General features: G+C 38.4%; 1 protein-coding gene across 4 annotated transcripts in view; it reads right to left on the reverse strand.

Moving 5' to 3' along the window:
* LOC139969765 (uncharacterized) overlaps positions 1-4,888 on the reverse strand; it is a 69,401-nt gene extending 64,513 nt beyond the window's left edge. Inside the window, exon 1 of one of the 4 annotated variants that reach the window (XM_071975011.1) lies at positions 4,237-4,888. The gene's annotated coding sequence lies outside the window, so the exon portion shown is untranslated. Of the gene's footprint in view, positions 1-4,091; positions 4,215-4,236 lie in introns of those variants that run through there. The other 3 variants (XM_071975004.1, XM_071975003.1, XM_071975009.1) reach the window with 3 other exon arrangements.
* Positions 4,889-6,979: the final 2,091 nt, after the last annotated feature.

The raw sequence follows: 6,979 nt of genomic DNA on the forward strand, positions 1-6,979 counted from the left end.
AGTGCAGAATAGCTTTGAAATTTTTCCATTCTATACCAAGTAACAAGGGCAGGCGGTATATATACCAGTAAGTTAAAACTCATACCACAAGCGCCGGTACGATGCGTACTGCATATTATACCATATTCCAATGCATACAGTATTTATAGATATATATATAAACAATGCAAAAAATCTTTATTGATGACAGACAGGGCTAATCTTCGACAGCCTTTCGTTATATCCACAGACACCACCAACCAAATCTAAAACTGGCCTGAAATGTGAATCAGACCACAGAAGAATAAGAAAAGCAAAAAAAAAAGCAGAGAGGGAAATTTATCGCCAGTACCTGCAGCGTCCGAAAGCTGTTTACGTTACTGTTACAGCATATCTACACTGTAGGAGTGACAAAAGCCAATTGTCAGTGCTTCTGTTGAATTCATTATCAAAGTCGTTCGTCGTCGTCGACGCAGTGGGACAAGCACAAACTGTTTTGTTTTTTCTGCCGAGTTTTTTAAAGAGTATTGGACTGCTCGTAATGCCATTAGCAGGCCTGTAAGTAACTCGAAAAGGAAGGTATAGAGAAATGCTAAACGCATCATTGAGGGAAATCAGAAGGTATTCGGGAGCACTGCAATAGTAGTGTGGCCTTCCTGCGAAAGGCAAGGTCATTTAATTATTAATATTGTTGACGTCCAAATACACTTACCTGGAGGCAATCTTACATCCCTTTGCTTTTTTTTTTTTTTGAAAACACTGTGATAAGCAATGCTGAACATTGTTTTGCTTTTCTTCCCAAATGTTCCTAAACTCTTTCAATTTTTTTTCTTCTAGTATTGTAAGGCATCCTAAAAACTGAGCCAACTGATCATAAAGGTCTGCACTATACTTTGGCCAGGTACAAAATATAAAATAGCATAATATTATGCTTTCAAAATGTATTCAAAGGTCAAAAGGAAGTTTTTCCAAATAGTGCCCAAACATCGGAAGACCTCGCTAAATACCGCAAATCACAGGCCGAATATTCCGGCAAAATAAAGGACATGTTCCTGATTATATATGTGATAATTTACTAAACGATCTCAGTAGGGAAAACAAAGGGTGAAGAGTTACGGATCATTTAGTTAGTGCCTATAATGGAATGAATAATGAGAATTTAACCAGGTGCAGAAATGTCTGGGGGTCAAATGTTTCGGAATGAAGCCGATGCCATAATTTCTCGCTTTCAAAGAAATCATGCAAGCCACAAATTTTTGCAGTTAGGGGGGCTACTTAAGTGACTTAGAAGCTTGACCACTTCCCAGTCGATCCAAAATTCCCGTCATTTTTTTCCCTCTAAATCTATGTTAATCGTGTTTTACTGTACATAGAACTTTGCTCTGGCTGATTAAAAAAATGATACAAATCACTTCATTGTTTTGCAACTTGAAAACTTTCTTTAAACAAATTTGACAGAATGTAGCGCTGGGGGGGGGGGGGGGAGTGAGAGTTGAGAGAATCAAGAGTCCAGACAGGTAAGGTGGACAAGCGCAGGTGACTCAGATCAATACAGTCCTGCATAAATTTCCTTTATTTGTAAAGTAATCATATAGGGGTAACACATATCTATCTATAAACATACAGTCCAAAAATAATACAAAAACACTTAGGGAAATGCAGTAAATAAGAGACAAGTTTCCGTGACAAATGCAAACCAAACATTTGATATAAACCACTCCAGGTAAGGCCCAAATATTTGGCTCGGTAGTTGTGAAACCCTTTGCTGAGGTTGCACCTCTCTGTTTCGTTGCTATTCTTTGATGAAAAAGTCACGATGAGGGTAGAGTGATGTGATTACACATTATTATCAACTTTGATAGGGATACATGGGAAAACAATTATATTTTGCAGAGTATCCGTGTCGAGAACTTTCCATATTTCCGCAAACTCTGTGACATTCTGAAGATGCTGAAATTCGTAACCTCTTTCAGTTGAAGAGAACTCAAAAACAATCCCCTCTATTTAATATATTTTTGTGTTTATTTTTAATTTCTTTTCAATTGTCAAAGAGGGGAACAAAAATGTTAACTCTTGAAAAAAAAATGTGAAAAAACTAACAGCTCTTTTGTTCATTTATTCACAAAGTGAAATTTTCTGCTACTATTTTGTAGGGTTCCTTTCATTTTCTGTGTTTGAAACTGAAGCTAAAAAAATTTCTCAGAATATACTTCCTCTCATCCATCAAAATAGAAAATCATTTTTTATTCAATTTTTTTGTTGGGGGGGGGGGATTGAATAACTGCAAAAACAAACTTTGAAAAACAAACAGAAAAAGAAACAGCCAGTGAACCAAATAGTAATATAACTAAATTATGCATGAAAATAGAACAGAGGAAATGTTTTGTCGTAAAACATAACAAAAAATTAACCGCCACATGCAACAGTCCTTAAAGGGAAAGTTTGTAAATTATGGAAAAATAAGTAAAGAACGATGGTTTTCTCAGGATACGATACTGACTTGTTGTTGTTTATATTGTCACTACAGTGGATACATATGGAGCAACAATGTGTATTTTGCTAAACCTTTTAATAAACAAAACTGAAACGTGGGGAATCGTGCGTGACTTTGACTTGAGATCAGAGTTTAAACCAGTGACTTCAGCAACCTATATAAAAGAGCATTCAACTGACCCCTTGAGCAATGTGATCTACGACAATTTTTGAGGCTCAATAGTTGGTCTTTACAAATGAACAAATATCATGTATAAAGTCCCTGGTGGAAAAGCTTCGTATGTGCATTAATGTTACTGTGCATATCTATATAACCCCAGTGTACATGTGCCCCTAAAAGCTTTCTGGAAACCAAATTATACTGATGTTTATTGTCCGATGGAATTTAAATTCGCAACCAATTATGAAACAACAGAGGAACTGTGAGGGACATCATAACTTAGCTGCAATCCTTGCACAATTTTTTTTTTTTTTTTAAATGTATGCAGGCAGGGAGAGTCGGTTTTAAGTAACCGGGAGAGATAACAAGCTAGGCCCAATAAGAATGTTCACTGAAAACTCATAAAAGTGATTTTCTACCACAGGAGTGCAAATGAAAATTAGGTTCAGGACGGCATAAAATAACTGTTTTACAATTTAAAAGTTGACTTCATTCTTCATCAAGCCTCTTGTGACCTTCTTCTCCCATACACCTACACCTATCCCCTACCACCTTTAATAAAATGATTTTAGAACAAGCAAAAAAAAAAAATCATTTTGACAGTTTAAAGAAATCACATCATCAGTATCTAAAAACTCAGCTCAAAACCATCAAGTTCAACTCCTGTAGCAGTTCTGCACAGTCTGCTTGACAAAACCCTGATCAAGGTGTTGTTCGGCTTTACGTATTAATACAGTTCCTAAGGCAAATAACGAACCAGCATTTGGGCCAACATATGACCTAGCTAGGCCTACATGTGATCATTTCAAATGTGCTACTGTCTATGTGTGGTGTCTAGTCTTTTCATGAACTATGTAAAACAGAGATGTACATAAATGTAACACATTGTAGAAGTTAGATATAATAATATATCGGATTCATTAGCCAGTTTAAATCTTAAAGGTGTTATAATTTCCTTAAACCATGTTGTTTGAAAACAATACAATTTTTTTGGAAATTTTTTTTTTTGTATCTTATGTAAGGCCTTTGAATAATATAGAAAAATAAGCTGGATTCTAACTGGCTATTAACAGTACCTATAATATTCATTGTACCAAATGTAAATGCCATTCGGCTATGACTAAGAAAACATATAGGGCTAGCGGTAGTACACAACTTATTTTTAAATAGTCGAGTGTAAAGGCCTTGTGTTATTGTATAACAATATTATTACTATGCCATTGATCATTTCGAATCATTTCCGGTCTGTACACTTTACCTCCGTAATGATCAAATACGCTACCAATTTTGTTAATCTATGAAACCATTGTCAAGGGCCAATTTTTAATTTATCACTTCAGCTACAGAAAAGGTCCTACTTGCGAGGCTAGGTCTTTGTAAAAAAAAAACAGACGGTAAGTCCCTAGCATAACCTTAGGTCTAATACTAATACTACCACTCAGTTAATCGTAGTACGTACGAGATACGAACAAGGCTTGGCAGTGGGAACTCCGTCTTCGGTTACTCGCATAGAAACGAACAGCCCATTTGCTAAGAAGCCAAGAAAATACACAACGTGAAGATACGCTTAAATATTCTCCATTAAATCCTTCCAAATAACTTACCTAATATTCCGAAATCCAGGTGAAATGGTCCACAATTTGTGGCCTTCGAAACCCCGTAGACTCTCCACGCCTTGTCGACTCCTTGTGTAGTATCGTGTTGAGGCCAGTATGAATAAATTTCAATTGTGTTGGGGAACAAAAGGCATAAACAATGGACAAACAAAAGCTTTTGTCCTTTAGCCAATGCGAACGCTACTCATTCTAATGTCTATTCGGTGATATTCTGTTTTCCGCAAATCTCTAATTTTGGCCATCTTGTAGGAAATGTACAGTATTTTGTTTGAAAAACGCTAAATTTCTACTAGAAAGAAGGAAGACGCTTTGCTTTGGAAGCCTATCATATTGTTCCTCAGTTGATTGAATGGAAGATCGAAAGGGTTGTAGAACGTTGAATGAACGCGCAGGTCTATCGAGCTACTGCAGTATGCACACAGCAGCAGCGAATAGGAAACAATAGCTGGTTGGGGCCTATGGAAATGCGGCCATATTGAAATTCCTGTCATTCTCCACAGTTGCAGCAGCTGTCAGTTCTTGTTCTCATTAGCATAAAATGCAGTCCCTTTGTTGTCGTCAGTTTCTTTTGTCGTACATGATTTCTGGAGACTCCATTGAAATCTGAAAAGGGGTAAAGAGGAAACAAAAGAGAGGCGCTTAGGAAATGTGTTTTTTGAAGAACGGAGGGCAAACTGGAGAACAGATAGCTTTTCATGCGCCAGAGTCTGCTTTTGTTCGGTTTCGGTTGTGGTCACAAAGGGGGAGAGAGCTGGCTGGGTCCCACCAAGAAACAACAAACGAAAGCATTGTTCCAATAGAATAGTGCTGTGAGAGCAAATCTTTTGTCAGTTGGGGGTTCGGTATAGGGTATAGGAAGCGCTGTTATTTTCCCTGAAAACATGGTGGGTTGTTTTTCTGTGTGTATCAAACTTAGGTGTAGAAATCAGTATGTGTAATTGTTAACTTGGTAAAGTGACTCGCTGTCGGCCTGGTATCTGGGGGTTTTTTTAAAGTTATTTCGGTGTGCGTATAAAAGATAATAATAAAAAATCAATGATGCCCGTGAATAAGTTTGCACGTTAGTCATTCTAACCGAGTTGCACAGAACATGCTCAAAGTCATCATTCCAAATATTGTAGAAGTTGTGTAAGGATATAGTACTGACAGGCTCTTCAGACTGAGGGTATATAGGACCATGGAGGTAAAACATCTGTTTTACCATGATAGGACGTACGGATCTTCCCTAAACCAAATGATAATATATTGGTTTAACTGACTTGGAAAGGCATGCAGCGCCACTGATCTACAAATCTGAGCATCGGGGTATGCTAGTTATTTGAAGCAAAACTCTCTTCTTCTTCTTTTTCATGGTGACGGTTCCCCCACAAAGGGGGGGGGGTGTCGTGGGACCAAGCCTTGCACATGATTCATACGATTAACCTGCGCATGCGATGTGTAGACGCAGACCTCCGAATTCCGAGTAGGAATTGCATACCTCCCACACCACTCCAGTCCCCGCTCCTGGTGTGGGAGAAATGGGTAGTTTAGAGAGACAAATCGTGACGCGTCCCACCATGTACCCACTTCGGTGGCGGGGGGGGGGGGGTACTCTTAACGACGGTACGGTCGTATGTGAGGATATGTTCTAAACTAACGTTAATTGCCTAAAGTAGTGTATAAGATAACCCCGACCCCACACGTGTACTGAACTTAGGCTACGAAGTTTGACTGAAGTTCTCTCAATTGTGTTCTGTATCTGAATGTCTAAACTTCTAATAGCACTTTCTAACTGTGGAAAATACACACGTTTAAAGTTTAGTGTAATAGCTATTTATGAATGCATCTGGACGACATTATAGTCGGTGACGTCATCATGGCAACTGCTCGGAATTGGAAAAGTACAACTTTCAGTAAAGCACTGTGGAAAATATTTTTCTTACAAAGCAACCATTTGCTTAATTTATCGCCAAAAATTTCACCCCTCCTCCCTCCCCCACCAAAGTGCTCATTTGTTGGAAACATTCAAATAATGGAACTTAACGTGTACACGGAATGCAAAGAGAATTCGCACTGTTTTGAGTGACTCAGTGGTATTTATTCCTTAAAGCGAAGTTAGATGTCTCATACACTTCCCCAATAATGATTGCTCCCCCCTCCCAGATTGCAGCTATCCCGCTCAAGCCCACCCAAGCCCCGCAGCCAGAGTTCCATGGGGGGTGCAAAGGGTTGAATGATGTCCGCCCTGGGGAAGGGTAACCTATGAATATGAGAAATGTTTGTTTGTGTATAGCTTTGATGCAAATTGTTGTTATCATTTCCATGATTTTGACTTGATCTGTGGTTTAAAAAGTTTCCATTTGCCTTATGTACGTGTTACTTAACTTACTGCTAAATGTAAGCCTTTTTAGAATTTAAAAAAGTCCGTGGCCGCTAACCAGCTTCCTGCAACTGAAACTTCGTGATAACGCCGTTAGTCCTGGTATTAGCGGTGTAACAACTTCATCGAGGTATGACATACATTCATTCTCTTTCTGCCGATATAAAATTACAAGAAGGTAGAATAAGTAGGGAGAGCGGCATTGGGCGCTAGGGGATTGTATGGGTAGGGTGTAGACAATGCTCAAGTAGTTATCAAAACTGAAAAAAAATGTCTCTTATTTGAAGTTTTCATGTCTCCACGTACCCTGTATATCATGAAAATGAGGACTCATGAGACATGCATACCATATATCCCTGGGCAGCGACATCA

The sequence above is a fragment of the Apostichopus japonicus genome, chromosome 7 (assembly GCF_037975245.1).
Source record: "Apostichopus japonicus isolate 1M-3 chromosome 7, ASM3797524v1, whole genome shotgun sequence".
Classification (NCBI taxonomy): domain Eukaryota; kingdom Metazoa; phylum Echinodermata; class Holothuroidea; order Aspidochirotida; family Stichopodidae; genus Apostichopus; species Apostichopus japonicus.